Source organism: Cornus florida, unplaced genomic scaffold, assembly GCF_030987335.1.
Source record: "Cornus florida cultivar Cherokee Brave unplaced genomic scaffold, ASM3098733v1 CherokeeBrave_3.0.0_Hap2_Chr02, whole genome shotgun sequence".
Lineage (NCBI taxonomy): Eukaryota > Viridiplantae > Streptophyta > Magnoliopsida > Cornales > Cornaceae > Cornus > Cornus florida.
In genome coordinates, this window is record NW_026775572.1 from 63835393 (window position 1) to 63842919 (window position 7527).

The following is a 7527-nucleotide window of genomic DNA, read 5'->3' on the forward strand; positions in this document are numbered from 1 at the left end:
ACGGCTTTTCCATGGTTTATGCTTAAGGGTATTTCCAGAGATAAGAATTTTATCCCGTGGGGAGAAGTATGACAAGTCACCCCTTTTGGGAATGTAACAATGAAGAAACTCCTGGATAGTGAGCGAGGTATTACCATAAGCTCGCCATAGAACTAAACAACCCATCATTGTTCTCCAAGCATTCGGGGAGAGTTGAGTCGGAGCAAGATTAAGGTGACATAGCAGTTCCCTAATAAAAAAGACGGATTGGAAAACGCAATCCGACAATGAAAGTAGACTCATAGAAACAAATCTCAGTTGGGTAAAAGGAGGACGCTCTATCATCAAGTAAAAGAAGTATAATAACAACACTATCTGGAATTGAATAAGTTTGCCTGATCCGATCCAAATCCTCTGAGGTAAGGGAGCCTGCTATATCTTGTACCAGATGTGTCTCTAACGGATCCGAATCAGACTGGTGGTGTTCCTCATCTGACATAGTGTTGGATTCTGGGTGAAACATGCTGGCAGTAACACACGTTACTGTATACAAGAGCCTAGCTTCACAGTGACTTATAAAATTTTCTAACTTTGGTCTTGGTATACTGAGTTGGAGGAAGAAGCAACAACGAACTAAATAGAAAAAGGAAGAAAACAAGGGTATGGAACTTACCACATCACTACGACTGGTACTACTTGGCTTTCTGGAAGATAGAAGTAATTTGAATGAATTTTGCTCAAACCATCTCGATTTATAGCAGAAGAACATAAACATATAAGGAAAATATTTATGGTGAAATTCTAATAGAAATCTGCTTCGTGAGGGACAATCAGCTCCCAGCAGGCTATTTTGCATAGGAATTTACTTTTACAAGATAGAATAGGATTAGGAGTCAATCCTCGAATAGGATAACCACTCTGGCAGCCATACATGAGTTACCTATGTGCCGAAAGGTAGGCTGCCAGCATGGCAGTTTGCCATATATATGAGCTGCCAATTTGGCACTACGACAAATATTTCAAAGACATCTACGGTCCAAAAAAAATAAATAAATAAAAATTTCCTAGGGGCGCTGCCCCCTGGACCCCGTGAGCTAACTGGGTAGCTCGACCCCTGACTGTATTCGCGAAGTGGCAATCTAAGTCCAGTTAATGGACAAGGCTCTATTATCTCATAATCAAACCAACTTATTGTAGAAATATGGGGTAAACGATTCCACATTTCTAAGTATATGTTATTATGTAATATTTGGGAATTAACGTTCCGGTGGTTTGACAAACAATCTTCTGAATTGGGGGGCAACTGATGGATGTATAATTTAAATACCCGTGGATAGGGGAAGATTGTTAAAGTAACGCACTATCTCACAAGATTGAGATAGGTTCTACAGACTAAGATAAGGATTACAGATTATGATATGGATTACAGACTAAGATAAGGATTACTAATTACGATAAGGATTACAAATTACGATAATGATTAAGCCTACAGATTATGATAAGGATTAAGATGACGGGAACTCTATGTAACATCCTGACCTATGCCCTATAAATAAAGGGGGCTAATCGACGTTTGGAGGTACGCAATAAATCCTAACTCAATTTCTTAATTTCTCCAGAGAGATATTACTTCGCACACTGACTTGTTCGTCAGAGTCTACTCCACCGGTAACACACCTGTGTTTGTAGGATCACCTTTTCTTCTCTTTGTTCAGAAAGTCAGATCAGATCCGGGTTGTGCAGAATCCATCATCAACAGTATTAATGGATAATTAACAAAGACAAGGATTCAATATCAAATATATCTATATATATATATATATGATAAACAAGAATTGAAATATTCACATGAAGGATTGGAGAGATATGCGTGTGTACCTTTGAACCATACAAGAGGAAGTAGAGTACTGAAACCTTTATTGGAGTACGAATATCAACTCTTTTTTATCCAGTAATGAGTACAAATAAAGCTACTTGAATAAGCCACATGCATAAATTGCTATATAATGATTAATGAACTTGATGACACTTTTCCCTCAAATGGGATGTAAGGAATTTGACTCCACAGTGAACATTTGTGTTTGTGTGTGAGAGAGAGTATTTACCTAATATATAAATAAAATAATAAAAAAATAAAAATAAAAACCTTGAATTTCGGGAGAAGCTACTTCATTATTGAATAGGTGTCCTCATGGTACTCCTCCCAACCATAAGAGGATATTGTTGTGGAAAGTGAGGCTCAAGCTATGGCAACAGCAGTCAATGAGAAGAGCAGTCACTGATGGGAAGTGCTAAGTCAGTCCGGAGGATATTAAGATTAGCCCATTTCATAGCTTCATGTCACGGGCCTAAAGTTGCGTGTCGCCTGCGTGGCGCAGGCGTAACCTCCAAAGGCTGGGCATGACATTCGGCTCAGCTTTATGCCTATAGAATTCAACACGGTGGCCCATTTCATAGGGCACAGACTTTAAATGTTGAAGTATGGATGTATCATGTAATCTTTGAGTTTTGAGAAAAATCGTGTATATGTTAATCCCTTAAACTATATTATTGACATTTAACACCTTATATTGTCTATTTTTTGCATAATTCACATGATAGGTAACTTAATCTAATGTTAAAACTGACCATCATGACAATTAACAGCAACCCCTTAAAAAAAAAAAAAAAATTAAATTAAATAAAGTAAAAGAAAAAATTATTTTAGTGATTAAAATTAAACTTAATAATTTTAAAATTACAAAAAGATGGATAGTCATTAATTTTAAAAATATATACCTCTTTAGTAATCATTTGAGACTAATTTCATAAATATCCTTTTGTTGACAAACATTGTGTAATAGCTATCTCAGATATCTGTTACCTATCTCAGATATCTGTTATCTACACCAAATCACATTCATTTTTGGTTCATAGTAAGATTTAATCAAGCTTCATGATAAGTGCTGAAAAATGCGTATTTAAACCCCTTAAGCTTAGGCATTATAGTACCTTTTATCTATCTTACTTTACCGTTTTAGATTGATTTCGTATTATTTTCATTTTCAGGCACTTATCCCGAAAATAAGCTAACTCAGCCAAATAAGAGCAGAAATGAAGCAATTTTGGGATGAATCAAACAAAAGAGCCAAGTGGAAGCAAAAGGAAGAAAAAGGTGGAAATCAACATCTTCGATCGATCTCAGATCAAAGTTCGATCGATCTAACATGATCGATCTCAGCACTTCAAGATGGATCAGAGCCATGGTGACATTTTCAGAGACCTTAAAAGTTCGATCGATCCAACATCATTCTTCGATCGATCGAACTGCCTTGTCCTTATCCAAATGATTGATCTTATCTAGTTGTACCACCCTATTAACCACTTTTGTCCTTTTCCCAAAAATATCTTCAAAATATCTCAGATTTGTCTTTATCCAAAAAGCGCCACCATTGAGGATCGATCCAGCCTAAGTTCGATAGATCTCAGCCATGTTCGATTGGTCTAAGTCCAAGGTTCGATCGATCAAACTTCCTCCAGTGCGAAAAAGTTAAAATTCCAGCTCACAAAAAGTTGTCCTTTATCCAATCATTGGGGAATATTTTGTGCACGACCCCAGCTCATTTTGGGTGTCATTTGACCTACCTATATAAGGATAAGAATTACTTTTTACATGATAACACAATACCACATCACATCATATCATTTCATACCTTGTAAGAACTCTTGGAGAGCAAGTTTAGAGGAGGAGGAGGCTAGAGACACCATTTGAGACTCTTCATCAACCAAGGAACAAATCTCTACCATGGAGTTAGCCCTTGAGGGTTGGAGAAGCACTACCATGAGTGGCTAGACACCCTCTTAGGGCTAGAGTTAGCCCCAAGCATGCTTTCTACATCTTGATTTTGTGTATTATTGAGGGATTAGTGTTGTAATACATGTTTTGACACTTTTATATATATAGATATTGTTTATTCAATGATTTATGTGGTTTAATGCTTCCAATTGATCATTTCATTCTATCCATATGTCTATATATGCTAGAATAGATGTTCATGTGTTTGTCTCTATTTCTTATATTTTTGATGCATGTCTATATGTATTAATGCTATAGATTTAGAGATTGTCAAAATATAGTGCTTAAAGGAATGCTCTTGTAATTTTCTAGATGGTTCATGCTCACTTCTTGATGGATTGTGCCTCTCCCTTAGCTTAATTAGTTTAATTTCATGTCATTAGCTTAATTATAGTGTAGTGGTAGCATAGTTGTTAGATGGGAGGATAATCCATGCTTGTTGTTTGACATTCCATACTTTTGAATGCAAGTAGCATATGTCTCTAACCTTGTGGTGTATTTGGCTTATGAGCTTAATGAAATGATTAATGACTTGCTAGATATATTGTACTTTTCACATGTTATTTAGACAATATATACTTAATTGCTAGATATATTGTGCTTTTCACATGTTGATTAGACAATGTATGCTTAATTGGTCACCTTTGCTAATTGAATTAACCAAACACACACACACACATCAATATTGCAACACACATTTCCCTCATTAGTCACTAGTTAAGGGTGTAGAAAAGTATTGTTTGGTGGTGACCTCTAAACCCCAAGATTTCTCTCTCTCTTACTTACTCTTTATTGCATTCAATTATTTAGTTTAATTTGCTCTCTAGTTTAATCAACCAACCAACCATTTGTTTGATCACTCGACCTATTAACCTTAATTGTGATTCCATAAGCTAGTACGACTCCAATCCCTTAGGACGATTCCTACTCACCCTAACTATATTTTTAATGAAGGTAGTAGTGGCTTTTATAAATGTAAAACTTGGCCCTCGCCTTAATACACTCTCTTAAGCTTGTGGTGTGGCGACAAATCATCAATTTTTGGCGTCGTTGCTGGGGATTAGGCAACGTCGTATTCATGGAATCAATTAGGAATTAGTATTCTTTTGATCGTGTCTTTACTTAGTTTTTATTTTTCTTTTGATTACTTATTGTGTTTGTTCATCTTTGACAAGGAGCATTGAGCTAGGAGGCAAGCAAATGAGCTTTCAAGTAAAGGAGCTAAGCAACCATGGAAAAATGCTAAAAATTTAAAAAATTGCTAAGCTAAGCTATAAATTTGGAGTTGAAGTGCTAAAGGACCTTTGTGAGTTTTTTCTTACTCAATCCCTTAGTTAAATCGTCGGCCCGCATGGAGGCTTGTTTTTAATTTCTTAGATAAATCGTGAGCCCGCGTGGAGGCATTTTTAATTGTTCTTTGCATCATTGTTGTTAAAGCATAGGAGTATGGGTTAAGTGTCTGTGGAGGAAGTTTTATTGAAATTGTTGTGAAGTTGAAGTGTTTGTTCATTCATTGTGTTTATGCGTTTTAACATTGTGCATGCATGGTTGTAGATCACTAAGACCAACTCTTGTCCCTCTTGATTTGCATCTTGAATCTGTAGTTAGATATCCTAGGGGAAGAGGAAGTTCTAGTTTTACCTGATCCATTACATCAATGGAAGGCCATAATAAGAGCATGTAGAGGACCTTGGTCACATAGACCAACAAGGTATCCTTCATCCAAATGTGCATCATGAGAACATGCAAGCACCATTAGACATGCCTGGGCCATTCATTCACCAACCACAACAACAAGGCCAGGTTCTATTTGGAATGCTAAGGCCAATGTATGCTCCACAACCTCCTATCATTCAAGGAAATCAAAATCAAGGTGCCTATGTTGCACCTCAAATTGCTAATCCTCCACTTGCTTTAAGAGATCACTATGTGCCTAATGAATACAATGCACCCATATGCATTCAATTGCCACAATTTAGAGCACAACACTATGAAATTAAACCACAAACCATTCAAATGCATCCTAACTATCATAGACTTCCAAGTGAAGAACCTTACAAGCATTTGGATGAGTTTCTAGAAGTATGTTCCACCGTAAAATATACGGACATGCCGGAAGAGGTTTTACGACTCAAACTTTTTCTATTCACTTTAAAAGACAAGGCTAAGTATTGGTTTAACAATCTTAGGCCTTTTTCAATCACTTCTTAGGCAGAAATGCAACAAGAGTTCTTGAAGAAGTACTATCCAGTTTCTAAGACCAATGCCATGAGAACCTCAATTCGAGAATTTTCATATGGGGATGGAGAAACGTTTCATGAGGCATGAGAACACTTTAATGAATTACTTAGGAAGTGTCCACATCATGACATGCCCAAATGGCAATTAGTTCAATATTTCTTTGAGAGCTTATCGGACAATTACAAAGGCATGGTTGATGCTTCTATGGGTGGCTCATACATTGATAGGCATGAGGATGACGTGTGGCGTCTTTATGAGAGCATGAGTGAAAATTCTTTGCATAGAACATTATCATCCAAGAATGGTAGAAATTCACAAGGTAGGAAGAGTGTTGGCTTACATTAAGTCGACCACTCAAATGAAATAGCCGCCGAAATGAAGTCTTTATCTCAAAGATTTGATTAATTTTTTATTAACCAAAACTCGGTGAACCAAGTATCTTCCTTCCCTAACCATTCTCATCGTGCATCAAATGAAACATGTATGACTTGTTCTAGTGTTCTTCATTCTACTTCTCATTGTCCTCACGGACAAGTGCAAAATGAACCTAATAAACAAGTCAATGCAGCCTTTGTGAACCAAGGGAACAATCCTTATGGTACTCATTATAATCTAAGTTGGAGAAATCATCCTAATTTCTCTTGAAAAAACCAAGGAGAGCGCTCAAACCCTTCCCAAGGCGGTTTTTAAGGGAAGTACATTCCACCTCCACTTCAAAACCAAGGATCCCAAGGTTATAGACCTTATCAATCACAAGGGAATCAATTTGCTAACACTTATTTTCCCAACCAATCTTATTCCCAAGGAAATGCTAGAAGTCCCGCCTTTGAAGAAAAAGTTTTGAATGCTTTGGGCACTCTTGAGGCTAACACACAATTGCTTCATTCCTACTCTCAATCTATTGTGAAGCTAGAAACCCAAGTAGGGCAAATAGCAAGCACTCGTAATGCAAGAGAAAAGGGAAAGATGCCTATGAATGCCCCACCTAAGTAACAATGTGTTGTGGAAACTCATTCCTCATCAGAAGGCCACACCATTGAGCATGTTAATGCGGTGACCACCTTGCGGAGTGGTAGGATTGTGGACAATCAAGTTGAAATGTCTAATGAAGAGAGTGAACCAGTGCAACCTCAAGTTATCACTCGTCCCATTTCACATCCCATTTTTCCTTCATTGCATATACATGATCTTGTGAATGAGAAAACTTCAAAATGTGATTTGAAGAATGATTTTGAAAATGATTTAAAGAAAGATTTGCCGAAAAATGAATTTGGAAAGGTTTTGTTGAAAAATGATTTGAAACAAAGTGATTTAAAAAATTCTTGTGTTGAGGACTTTTTAAAAAGAAATGCTAAAAAAGTGTTTGAACCAAAAGTTCCATTTCCGGATGCCTTAAAAGTGTTGTAATACATGTTTTGACACTTATATATATATAGATCTTATTTATTCAATGATTTATGTGGTTTAATGCT